At 48.3% G+C, this 13,283-nt stretch overlaps 1 protein-coding gene across 1 annotated transcript in view; it reads left to right on the forward strand.

The window, feature by feature from the left end:
- The first annotated feature begins 7,499 nt into the window (after positions 1 to 7,499).
- Positions 7,500 to 13,283, forward strand: part of Map4 (microtubule associated protein 4) — a 110,283-nt gene continuing 104,499 nt past the window's right edge. The window contains exon 1 of the mRNA XM_042665989.1: positions 7,500 to 7,620. The gene's annotated coding sequence lies outside the window, so the exon portion shown is untranslated. The remainder of the gene's footprint in view (positions 7,621 to 13,283) is intronic.

Genomic DNA, 13,283 nt, shown 5'->3' on the forward strand with positions numbered 1-13,283 from the left:
GGAAAGAAAAGAGCCATAGAGATGGGTCTCAACTGTAAAATCAAGTTTACTGAATATATTTAAAAAAAAAAGTTTCCTGCCAGGTGCGGGTGGCTCACGCCTGTCATCCTAGCTACTCAGGAGGCTGAGATCTGAGGATCGAGGTACAAAGCCAGCCTGGGCAGGAAAGTCCATGAGACTCTTATCTCCAATAAACCACCAGAAAACTGGAAGTGGTGCTGTGGCTCAAGTGGTAGAGTGCTACCTTTTAGCTGAAGAGCTGAAGGACATTGCCCAGGTCCAGAGTACAAGCCCCAGGACCAACCAAAAAAAGAAAGAAACTGAGAATCACATTCATAGACAATGCTGTATTGTTCAAATGAGACTCATGCACTGTATGATAGGGTGATAACCAGCTTGCTGTGGGAATAGAAAAGACAGTAATTATTTCTGCTGGGATGTATGATAGTGAAGGGTCAAGGAAAGAATCTCAGAGGAGGAGTCCTAGGTACTGGGCCTGAAAGATAAGCTTTTGAATGCAAAGAAACAGAGAGGGCATTCTAGTCGAACAAAATAAAGGCAGTGTGAACTGGCAGATCTCTCTGGGAATCTGTAAGAGCTCAGAGACTTTGAGGGGCAGATTGAAGGCCTTGGAAGAAACACATGAGCATGAGAGCATGATTTAGTCAACCATTGGGAAGATAGAAAGAAAGAGAAAAATCATTGCAAGGGTGAAGGCTGAGGGCTGGCTTTAGAACTCAGGGCCTGGGCACTGTCCATGAGCCTTTGTGCTCAACATTAGCATTCCACCACTTGAGCCGCAGCATCTCTGGATTTTTCTGAGTAGTTTATTAGAGATAAAGAGTTTCATGGGCTGTTTTTTTTTTTTTTTTGTCGGTAGTGGGGCTTGAACTTTGGGCACGGGCACTGTCCCTCAGCGCTTCAGCTCAAAGCTAGTGTTCTACCACTTGAGCCACAACACCACTTCTGGCCTTTTCTGCTTATGTGGTACTGAGGAATTCAACCCGGGGCCTCATGCACGCGAGGCAAGCACTCTAGCACTGATTCACTTTCCCAGCCCTGGCTTTTTTTTTTTTTTTGGTAGTGGGGCTTGAACTCTGGGCTTGGGCGCTGTCTCTGAGCTCTTCAGCTCAAGGTGAGCACTCTACCACTTAAGCCACAGTGCCACTTCCAGATTTCTGGTGGCTAATTGGAGATAAGAGTCTCAGGGACTTTCCTGCTTTGAATCGTGATCCTCAGATCTCAGCCTCCTGAGTAGCTAGGATTACAGGTGTGAGACACTGGTTTTCTTTCTTTATATGAGCCACCAGCACCTGTTTTTTTTTTTCTTTCCTTCTTTTCTTTTCCATTCTTTCTTTTCCTTCCTTGCTTGCTTCCGTCCTTCCTTTTCTTTCTTTTTTTTTTTGGTGTTAGTAATGGGCCTTGAACTCAGAACCTGAGTGATGTCCCTTAACCTTTTTGCTCAAAGCTAGTGCTCTATCACTTGAGCCAGAGCTCTACTTCTGGCTGTGTGTGTGTGTGTGTGTGTGTGTGTGTAGTTGATCTGAGATAAAAATCCTGACTGGGATTGAACCACAATCTTCAGATTTCCGCCACCCGAGTAGCAAGGATTGCAAACTACAGCTACTTTCTGACTTCTACTATATCTATCTATCTATCTATCTATCCACACATATACACACATATAATGCATATCTATATCTATTTAGCCAGTCCTGGGGCTTGAACTCAGGGCCTGGGCACTGTCCCTGAGCTTCTTTTGCTCAAGGCTAGCACTCTACCACTTGAGCCACAGCCCATTTTTGGCTCTTTTTATGTGGTACTAAGGAATCAAACCCAGGGCTTCTTGCATGGTAGGCAAGCACTCTACCATTGAGCCACCTTCCCAGCCTGACTTCTTTTTTTTTTATTTTTTTATTTTTTTGTCGGTCGTGGGGCTTGAACTCTGGGCCTGGGCGCTGTCCCTCAGCTCTTCAGCTCAAGGCGAGCGCTCTACCACTTGAGCTACAGCACCACTTCCGGTTTTCTGGTGGTTTATTGGAGATAGGAGTCTCACGGTCTTTCCTGCCCGGGCTGGCTTTGAACTGCGATCCTCAGATCTCAGCCTCCTGAGTAGCTAGGATTACAGGCGTGAGCCACCAGCGCCCGGCTGACTTCTTTTTTTTTAATAAAGGCTTGCTGGGTCGCCCAAGCTGACCTCAGGTTCCTGGGATCCAGCAGCTGTCCTGCCTCAACCTCTTGAATAGCTAGGACTACATGAGCCAGCCACCACTCCTCTGTGGTTTTCATTAGCAATATCAACAAAACAAGGGCAGTTTCTGGGATGCTGGTCCACATGGTATCTTTCCAGAGGTAAATCACAAGTTTTGTTCTAATCTCCCTTTCTCTGGGAATTCTAATCTCCCTCCAAGACATCTTGTTCCCTTTTGAAGCTCTGGGTGGTCCATGGACCTCCCTTCTGGCTTGGAGCCACTATCAAGAGATGTAACTCCGGAATGAACGTACCGTGAGTTAAGGAACTGCTTTCAAGGCCTGCTCTTGCCACCTTCCCCTAGCTGTACCCCAGGTTCTTCATGGGAAAATTTCTTTGTTTGACCTCATTTTTCTCCAGGCTTCCATTCTTTTTTTTTTTTTGTAGTGGGATTTGAACTCTGGGCTTGGGTGCTGTCCCTGTGCTCTTCAGCTCAAGGCAAGTGCTCTACCATATGAGTCACAGGGCCACTTCCAGTTTTCTGAGTGGTTTATTGGAGATAAGTCTCCCATGAGACTCTTCTGCCCAGGCTGGCTTTGAACCGTGATCCTCAGACCTCAGCTGCCTGAGTAACTAGGAAGGATTATAGGCGTAATCCACCTGCGCCTGGCTAAAAGCAAGATCTTTTATGCTCAGGATTGGAGCTACTGAACCAAGCCTGCCTCCTGCACCGGATTTTTGTTACCTAACAATGGGAGATAAAAGAATTTAAGATTTGTCTGCCTGAGGCTAGATTCAAACTCAATTCTGAGTGAATTAGGGAATCAATTCGTAGATGTCAGTCACAAGAGTAGCTAGGATCAGAAATTATCATGTTTTACTTCCCCTGTACAAGTGAGGAATACAAAGAGCAGAGATGGGAAATATCTTGCCCAAAGCTGCATAGTTCCTGATAGAACTTAAGACTGGAATGGATTTTCTCAACTTGTAGTCCAGGGCTTTTTCTCCAAGTATAAGCATTTAGATCTTCAGATGCAAATGGCAGAATAGGGTGTATAGGCTCATGGGTTTGACATTTAGCAAGACTTACTGGTGCACGCGCGCACCAGTGCTAATGGCTCATGTCTGCAGTCTCACCAACTCTAGAGGCTGAGATCTGAAGATCACAGTTGGAATACAACCTGGGCAGAAAAGTTCATGAAACTCCTAAATTCAATTAACCAGCTTAGAGAAGAAAGTAGAGGTATGGCTCAATTGGTACAACAGTAGCTCTAAGTCAAACTGACAGGCCTTGAGTTCAAGTCCTTATAAGATTTGTTGATTGATTTTTTTTTTTTTTTTTTTTTTTTTAATTTTTGCTGGTCTTGGGGCTTACACTCAGGGCTTGGGTACTAACCCTGTGCCTCTTTGTGCTCAAGGATAGCGCTCTACCACTTGACCCATAGCACCACGTCTAGCTTTTTTTTTTTTCCCTTGGTCGTGGAGCTTGAACTGTGGGCCTGGGTGCTGTCCCTCAGCTCTTCAGTTCACCACTTGAGCAACAGTGCCACTTCCAGTTTTCTGGTGATTAATTGGAGATAAGAGTCTCACATACTTTTCTGCATGGGCTGGCTTTGAACTGTGATCCTCAGATCTCAGCCTCCTGAGTAGCTAGGATTACAGGCGCGAGCCACTGGTACCTGGCTTTGACCTAATTATCTTCAGATGGCTGCTTTACTACCATGTTCCAGGAAAGTGGACTTTGGCTTCCTGAAAGCACCATCTAGTGGGATCCAGTCACCAGCTGGAACAAAGCCTGGGCTGCTGAATGTCTTATGTGTTTAGTCACCAAAGCAAAAAGGTAGCAGGGGGCACTTTAGTCAGATCATCCTGTTTCCTGCAGTGTCATGCTGCACCATTTTGAGAGGGAAAGAAGTGGATGAAAGTGTAGCTGGAGGGGCTGGGAAGGTGGCTCAGTGGTAAAGTGCTTGTTTTGCATTCATGGGTTCAATTCCTCAGCACCACATAAGCAAAAAAATCCAGAAATGGCATTGTGGCTCAAGCAGTAGAACGCTAGCCTTGAGCTCAAGAGCTGAGGGACAGTGCCCAGGCCCAGAGTTCAAGTTCCATGGACGACCAAAAAAAAAAAAAAAAACTATAGCTGGATGGTAAAACATGTATTTAGCACGTGAGAGGATTGGTTTCAAATCCCAACAGTGAAAAAATAAAAGATGCAAGAGTACATTGAGGCCTCACATGAGCAGCAAATACTGATCAAACCTGAACAGTACCAGTAATTGTGTTTTGTTGTTTTGACAGTCCTGGGGCTTATACTCAGGGCCTGAACACTGTTCCTGAGTTGCTTCTTTGCTCAAGGCTAGCACTCTACCACTTGAGCCACAGCCCCACTTCTGGCTTTTTCTGTTTATGTGGTACGGAGGAATCCAACCCAGGGCTTTGTGCATGGTAGGCAAGCACTCTACCACTAAGCCACCTTCCCAGCCGAATATTACGTTTTGATGAAGACATTTCTGAGGCAGAAGGACCATCTGGTAGATCTGAGGGAAGGAAAAACTTGGTCTAAGGCTGTGGTGACAATGATGATTCTCTAACAGGTGTTTATCAAGATGCTGACTTCTTATTTAGGCCCATAAGTTGACTAATTCTGAGATAATGAGCTGTCAGATAATCTGTAATGGTCACCTATCACCACCAGTACATACTAATTTTTTCTAGGGCTCCCAATTCATAACTCTATACATACATACGTATATATATATATATATATATATATATATATATATATATAATATTTTTATCTGTTGTGGGGCTTGAACTCTGGGCCTGGGTGCTCTCCTTCAGCTCTTCAGATCAGAGCTAGCATTCTACCACTTGATCCACAGCGCCACTTCTGGCTTTTTCTGTTTATGTGGTGCTGAAGGATTGAACCCAGGGCCTCATGCATGCAAGGCAAGCACTCTACCCCTGAGCCAACTTCCCAGCCTTTTTTTTTTTCTCTGTCAGTCATGGGGCTTGAACTCTGGGCCTGGGTGTTGTCCCTCAGCTCTTCAACTCAAGGCTAGAGCTCTACCACCACTTCTGGGTTTTTGGTGGTTTATTGGAGATAAGAGTCTCAGGGACTTTCCTGCCTGGGCTGACTTTGAACTGCAATCCTCAAATCTCAGCCTCCTGAGTAGCTAGGATTATAGGCATGAGCCACCAGCACCAGGCTGGGTCTTTCTTTTTAAAGCCTCAGTTCTGGGGCTTAAATTCAGGGCCTGGGTGCTGTCCTTGAGCCTCTTTGTGCTTAAGGCTGGTACTCTACCACTTGAGCCACAGAGCCACTTCCACCAAGTTGGTCTTAAACTTAAATTCTCTTCCCTCAGCCTCCCAAGTGCTTTGATTATAGATGTGTACCACCATACCCAGCTTCTCTGATCTTCTATTCTTATTGTGTGTGTGTGTGTGTGTGTGTGTGTGTGTATGTGCTGATACTGGGAGTTTGAACTCAGGGCTTAGGTGCTGGCTCATAGGTTTTTCGCTAAAGGCTAGTGGTCTACCACTTAAGCTACAGCTCTTTCACTGGCTTTTTTCTGGTGGTTTATTGGAGATAAGTCCCTTGGACTTTCCTGCCTAGGCTGGCTTTGAACCAATATCCTCAGAACTCAGCCTCTTGGGTAGCTAGGATTAAGGGCATGAGCCACAGGTGCTCAGCCTAGAGTCCATTTTAACTATGTAAGTAAGCTATCTATAGGTCATTCACTTAATGAAGCTATGAGGAAGATTGTTTATTTTTTATAAATGAGGCATTTGAAGCTTTGATTCCTTAAGGCTATATAGCTAGAAAGCACCAAAGTTGGACATTCTAACCAAGTCCAGTGTTCTTTCTGGAATAGTATTTAGTCTCAGTACTTGGTTCTGAATTACAGCTGCAGTAGCTAAACACTGGTTTGCTGACATTAGATTGTTACTAAACTAGTTTGCTCATTTGCAAAATGGGAATGAGAACACACTACCTATCATTTAGGATTGTTAAGATGATTAAATGAGTTGGTGTCTCGTACCTGGAACATAGTAGCATTCAATAGGGATTATGTTTCACTATTCATCTGGCCCAGTGCTATCAGTATGTGAACTGATGTTTTCTAGTAGCCACATTTAAGAAAGCTACAAAACAAAATTATCATTTTGTGCTAGTACTGGGGCTTTGGCACGCTCCCTGAGCTGCTTTTGCTCAAAGATAGTACTCTTACCATTTGAGTCACAGTGCCACTTCTTTTTTTTTGTTGTTGTTGTTGGTTATGGGGCTTGAACTATGGGCCTGGGCGCTGTCCCTAAGCTCTTCACCTCAAGGCTTCCGCTTCTTCTGTTTAGGTGGTGCTGAGGAATCGAACCCGGGGCCTCATGCATGCAAGGCAAGCGCTCTACCACTGAGCCACCTTCCCAGCCCCTACATCTACTTCTCGTAAGCGCATATACTCCAAACGAATGAATTCTGCAATCAAATCAGCGCGCGGGCCACCTTATTTTAATAAGATCTGAGTTATTATTCTCTTTTTTGTTCTTTTCCAGACTAAAATCTCTGCCACATAGTATGTGTTTGATCTACATATATGTATATATATATATATATATATAATCAGCACATCTCAATTCGTAATAGCCACATTTTAAGAAGGGCTGGAGGCGGCAGCGGGGCTCTGGAGAAGGTTTTACCCCCCCCCACCCTCCCCTCCTCGCCCCTCCCCAGAGTCGAGTCCTCCAGTCTGACCTCACCGTCCCGCCTCCACTTGCCCGGGGTTCCTGCCAGTGAACAGCTGGCCGGCGTTCGAGGCCCCGCCCCCTGCCCCGCCCAGGTTACATCATAGAGGCCCACCAGCTGGGCGGGAGAGGCCTCGGCCCGACCCCGGCCGGCCTGGCAAGGCGCCGGCCTCCACAGACTTTCCCGCCTCCGAGCCCTCGGGGGAAAAAAAAAAAATCCTTAAGAGGGCCGGGTTCGTCGCCGAAGAACCCTGGAGACAGGCAAGTGAAGCCTGCAAGTCGCTGAAGCCTTTCTACACCGGGAGACGCCGGTCCGGAACCCGCGGAGCAACACACACGCACCTCCTCCTCCGCCGCCGTCAACCGCCCGCCGCTCGCGCGCTTCCACAGAGAAGGGTCGCGGTGCCGAGCGCAGTGTTCATTGGTTGGCGGCGACCCTCTCCTCCCCCTTCGGCCCGCCCCTCGGCTACGCCTATTGGTTGGAAGTGGCGGCGCCCTCTGGGTAGGAGGTGGCGACGTCCCGCCCCACGCGCCGGCCTTCAAAGGGCGACGAGGAAGCGGCCACCTCCCTGTGTGTGCCCCGCCCCTCGCCCGCTGCGCCTCGCACTCTCGGCTCCTCCCGGCCTTCTCCCGGCTCCCGTCGGGCTGTGACTGTGCCTGAGGTTCCTGCCGCGGCTCGGCCACGACCGGTGAGGATAGCGGGCCGAGATTTGAGGGGTGGCTTCTCTGAACACAGTCGAGGGTGTGTGCGTGCGGTGGTGGTGGTGGGCTTCTCGAAGCTTCTTCCCTCCCCCCCCCTTCCCTCACACCCGGGTGGGCCGCTCGAGACCACCCCCCCCCCTCTCCCTCAGGGCCCGCCCCGGGCCGGGAAGGGCGGCGGCCGGCCTGGCTCGCCTGAAGGGCGCGGGGATGGCCACGAGCAGGGATGGAGGGTGGGGAAGGGGGGGGGGACCCCTCTGGGCGTGACCTTCTGGGCCCTGAATATTGGGGTGTGTCGGGGAGGTGGGGGGGGGGGACCAGGCCCCGAGAGATTGTGTTTCCAGAGGGAAAGGGTGTGTTGTGGGACCGTGCGGGTTTTTGAGGCTCGGGGATGAGTTGAAGGGAAGTGGGGTGGGGTGGGGTGGGGTGGGGGGGGTCAGCTCTCCCAGCAGCCGTGTGGAGGCCTTGGAGGGGGGGGGGTGATTTGTTTCTTCGGGGTGTGTCGGTGGCTGGTGGGCTTTTTTTTTCTAACATTGTGATCAGTCCAAGGGGGTCTTGGGGTGAAGGGGGGGGGCCGAGGATGTGTGTGTCTGTGTGTGTGTGTGTGTTGGGGGGGGGAGTGGATGGTTCTGGAGCATTCCCCCAACTGAGAGCCAGGGATGTGTTAAGGCCAGTCCTGGGGAGGGGGGGCCTTGAACTCAGGACCTGGGCGGCTGTCAGCTCCCTTGACCTTTTTTTTTTTTTTTTGTGAGCCAGGCTGGCGCTCCCCCCCACTTGGAGCCACAGCTCCACTTTCAGCTTTATTTTATTTTATTTTTGGGGGGGGTGTTGGTTTAATTGGAGATAGGAGCCTCACCCAGGTTATTATTTATTTATTTATTTATTTTTCCTTATTCAGGCTGGCTTTTGAACTGCGATCCTCTTTTTTTTTAAGATTCTCAGCCTCCTGAGGAGTTTTAGCTGCCTGCCTGCCTGCCTTCCAGCTAGCCTGGGACTCTCTCTCCCTCGCGCCCCCCCCCACTCCCCACCCCCCTTCCCGCGTGGGTCCTGGCAGCTTGGGGGGGCCAGGGTGCCGGGGGTCGAATTGGGGTGCAGGGGGTGGGGGGGAAGGGGAGTAGACAGGGACTGGAGGACTGAGAGCGACAGTTGGAAACGTTACTCCGAACCTGGGATTTTAGTGTTTTTTTTTTTTTTTTCTTTTAAAGCACATGGTTACAAGTTCAGCGTTGGTGTGTGGGCCTGAGTTTTTTTTTTCTTTCTTTCTCGAAATTGCTTAGTTGCGGGGGTGGGGTGGGAGGGTAAGAGGTGGAGGGAAGGACCGAGTTGGGGAAGGAGGAGAGAGAGGTCGTATTTGCTTATCTCCCTGAAAGGGGGGGGGGATTAAATGCATTTGCTACCTGGGGGGGGGAGTGGAGGAGGGGGGAGGCAGAGGAAGGCAGAGTGATCGCCTTCAGGTTTGTGTTTTAGAACCCAAACCCGGGTGTGTGTGAAACTTATATTTCTTGGAAAGGTTAGTTAGTGTTACCCATCTTTCTACTGGAAACAACCCTCAACCCCCCCCTTCCCCCCCCTTTTCTCCTTTCCCTAGGCTGGTCCAGTTACAGTATTGGTCCCTAGGGCCTCTCGATTCTCCCTCCCTGGCTGTGCACACAGCATTGCTGTGTTTCTCCGTGTGTGTGTGTGTGTGTGTGTGTGTGTATGTATGTATGTATATGTATGTGTATTTCCCGCCCATTTCATTTGCTGCTGCAGCTTTTGGCAACTGCCTTCGATCTTTCCCAGGGATGGTTGTGGCATTGCATCAGGGGATATTTGCGCTTGCAATTTGCACAGTCAGCCCAGGAGGAGGGAGAATAGGAGGCTGCAGTGTTGGAGGGAGGGGGGGCAGGAGGGGGGGGCTCCGGCAGCTTGGCCGGGTAGGCAGCGAAGTGGGTGTGGCAAGGGAAAATACAGCTGCTCCAGGCCTATAGGGTAACAGTGCCCAGTCATCAGCGCCTGGATTCAAAGACCAGTTAACAGGAGCAGCTATTTTTATAAATCAATCCTGAAACCAAGCTGAGCACATGGATTTAGAGTGAACAGTTGTCATGCTCTAACTATTACAGGCCTGGGTGTTTGCTAGACAACATTTGAGTTGCTAAGCAAGGCTTCATCTGTAGAGTGCTGCAGGTATTTGGCTTGCAACATTTTAACTTTGCTTTCTTACCTTCCTCCAATGGAACTCTCTGCAGGTGATCAGTCTTTAAATGGATGGAGTTTGATGGGTCTAAACTACTTCCTTTCACGTGAAATAGTTTTACTTCAGTTATGTTCTTTTAAATGTATCTGAAAGCAATCTAGCTTCTGCCATCTTCTAGGTACTAGTTTTATGTATGTATGTATGTGTCTATGTATGATTTAGTGCCTTACTGAGGCTTGAACTTGGACTGGGCACTGATTAGTTTTTCAGCTCAAGGCTGTCGCTTTACCACTCAAACCACAACTCCACTCTAGATTGTTGGTGGTTAGGGATAAGAGTCATATACTTCACTGCCTGGGCTGGTTTCAAACCTCGATTCTCATAGCTCACTCTGCCTCCAGAGTAGCTGGGATTGCAGGCTTGAGTCATTGGTGGTAGGCTAGTTTTTATTTACTTTGTACTTTTTTACTGTTGAAGAAATTGAGAATGACCAGAATAAAAAGTCACACAGAAGCTGTGTGTGTGTGTGTGTGTGTGTGTGTGTGTGTGTGTGTGTGTGTGTGTGTGTGTGTGTGTGTGTGTGTGTGTGTGTGTGTGTGTGTGTGAGAGAGAGGTATGTACACCTGTAATCCAGTGCATAGGAGGCTTAACAGGAGGATGGTGGATTTGAGGGCAGCCTGGGCTACCTACTGAAACCCTGTTTCAAAATAGAAACAAATAAAAACAAACAACAAAAAAGAAAAGAGCACCCAGGTAGTGAATGGTAGGGAAATTACCTAAATCAAAGTTTCTGTGACCTCTACTTAGAAACTTAGATTTAAAAAAATGCGCTGGTACTGGGGTTTGAACTCAGAGCCTCATCTCTCCCTTGACACCTCTGTCTCTCCCTCTCCCCTCCCCCTCTTCACCACTTGAGCCACAGTGCCACTTCTGTCTGGTTTTCTGGGCCTGGGCGCTGTCCCCTCAGCTCTTCAGCTCAAGGCTAGTGCTCTACCCCTTGAGCCACAGCGCCACTTCTGGCTTTTTCTGCCTATGTGGTGCTGAGGAATCGAACTCAGGTCCTCAGGCCTGCAAGGCAAGCACTCTACCACTGAGCTACCTTCCTAGCCCTTCTGGTGGTTTATTGGAGACAAGCATCTCACAGACTTTCTTGCCTGGACTGGCTTTGAACCTTGATCCTCAGAGTAGCTAGGATTACAGGCATGAGCCACTGCGGCCCAGCTTTGTCCCTCAGCTTTTGAGTACTTTATCACTTTATTTAGTTGGTTTAGGACTTGAACTCAGTGCCTGGGCTCCGCCCCTGATCTCTTTTGCTCAAGGCTAATGCTCTACCACTTTGAGCCACTGTGCTACTTGTGGTTTTCTGGTGGATAATTGGGGATGTGTCTCACGGACTTTTTTGCCCATGCTAGTTTTGAACTGAGCTCTTCAGATCTCAGCCTCCAGAGTAGCTAGGATTACAGGTGTGAGCCACCAGTGTAGGGCAACTTTATCAATTTAGCCACAGCTCCACCTGTGGGTTTTTTGGGGGGATTAATTGGAGATGAGAATTTCATGGGCCATCCTGATTGGGCTGACTTTGAACTTCTCTTACCTCAGCTTTCTGAGCAGCTAGGATTACAGGCCTGAGCCATTGCTGCCTAGCTTCCCTTCGCTTTTTTTTGTTTTGTTTTTTTCTTTGTTGGTCAGTCGTGGGGCTTCAACTCTGGGCTTGGATGCTGTCCCTGTGCTCTTCAGCTCAAGGCGAGCACTCTACTGCTTGAGCCACAGCGCCACTTCCAGTTTTCTAGTGGTTTTTTATTGGAGATAAGAGACTCACGGAGGGACTGGGAAGGTGGCTCAGCGGTAGAGCGCTTGCCTTGCAAGCATGAGGCCCTGGGTTCAATTCCTCAGCACCACATAAGCAAAAAGAAAAAAGCTGAAGTGGTGCTGTGGCTCAAGTGGTGGAGTGCTGGCCTTGAGCTGAAGAGCTGAGGGACAGTGCCCAGGCCCAGAGTTCAAGCCTATGACCGGACCCCCCCCCCAAAAAAAAAAAGTCTCACGGACTTTTCCTGTCCAGGCTGGCTTTGAACCTCAATTTTCAGATCTCAGAGTAGCTAGGATTACAGGCGTGGGTCACCTGCGCTGGGCTCCTTAGCTTTATTTGTTGGTGTTCTAGTTGAGTCACACTTCCACTCCTGGCCCTTTGCTGGTTCATTGGAGATGATGAGTCTCAAAGACTTTGCCCAGGCTGGCTTTGAACTATGATCCTCAGATCTCAGCCTCCTAAGTAACTAGGATTACAGGCGTGATATTTTTTTTTAATTCACTCAGAATGATTCTTGTGCTTTGGAACATATTCACACAAAGTCAGGTCTCCAGAGACTCATATATCTGTTAACAGTTTAAATCAGTAGTAATAGTACTGTGTACCTTAATTATCTGTTGACCTTAATTATCCTATATTCAGGTTACCTCCATTGTTCCTGGCAGCCTAAGCAGTAATAAGTTAATTGATTATATAGAATTGGAATGAAGAACACTGTGTAGAAGCTGGGGGTCCATGGCTCATGCTGGTAATCCTAGCTACTTAGAAGGCTGAGATCTGAGGATCACAGTTTGAAGCCAGCCCAGGCAGGAAAGTCCATGAGACTCTTATCTCCAATAAACTACTCAGAAAAAGTCAAAAGTGGCACAGTGGCTCAAAGTGGTAGAGTGCTAGCCTTGAGTACAAAAGAGACTCAGGGACAGTAGCCAGGCCCTGAGTTTAAGCCCCAGGACCTGCAAGGAAAAAGAAAAATATTAGGTGTTTTTAGGGGATATTTTAGTTGTTATGAACCCTTTTGCATCTTCCTTCTTTTTCCTTTGTATATTGTCTCAGCATTCCTGTGTTAAAATCCTTAAATAGGGGCTGGGAAGGTGGCTCAGTAGTAGAGTGCTTGCCTCACATGCGTGAGGCCCTGGGTTTGATTCCTCAGCACCACATAAGCCAGAAGTGGGGATGTGGCTCAAGTGCTTGAGCTGAAGAGCTGAGGGACAGCGCTTAGACCCAGAATTCAGGCCCACGACCGACCCAAATAAATAAAAAAAAAAATTACTCAAATAATCATCATACAAATTATATATTTAAGTCATTCTCTGCTATTTGTTGAAATGGAAGGAAGCACTTAGGTAGTTTCTCTCTCTCTCTCTCTCTCTCTCTCTCTCTCTCTCTCTCTCTCTCTCCTTTCAAACATTCCCTTCCTCGCTCTCACAGCTGGTACTCTACCACTTTGAGCCAGGCCTCCCGGCTAGCTTTTTTTCCTGGTTACTTAGAGATAGAGTCTTCAAGACTCTTATGCTGACTTCAAATGTAATGATACTCAGATTGTAATTCTTTTTTTTGGGGGGGGGAGGGGTGTTGGTCGTGGGGCTTGATCTCTGGGCTTGAGCACTGTCCCTCAGCTCTTCAGCTTAAGGCTAGTGCTCTACCCCTTGAGCCACAGTGCCACTTTT

Source organism: Dipodomys spectabilis, unplaced genomic scaffold (assembly GCF_019054845.1).
Source record: "Dipodomys spectabilis isolate Male_0828 unplaced genomic scaffold, ASM1905484v1 ptg000360l, whole genome shotgun sequence".
Lineage (NCBI taxonomy): Eukaryota > Metazoa > Chordata > Mammalia > Rodentia > Heteromyidae > Dipodomys > Dipodomys spectabilis.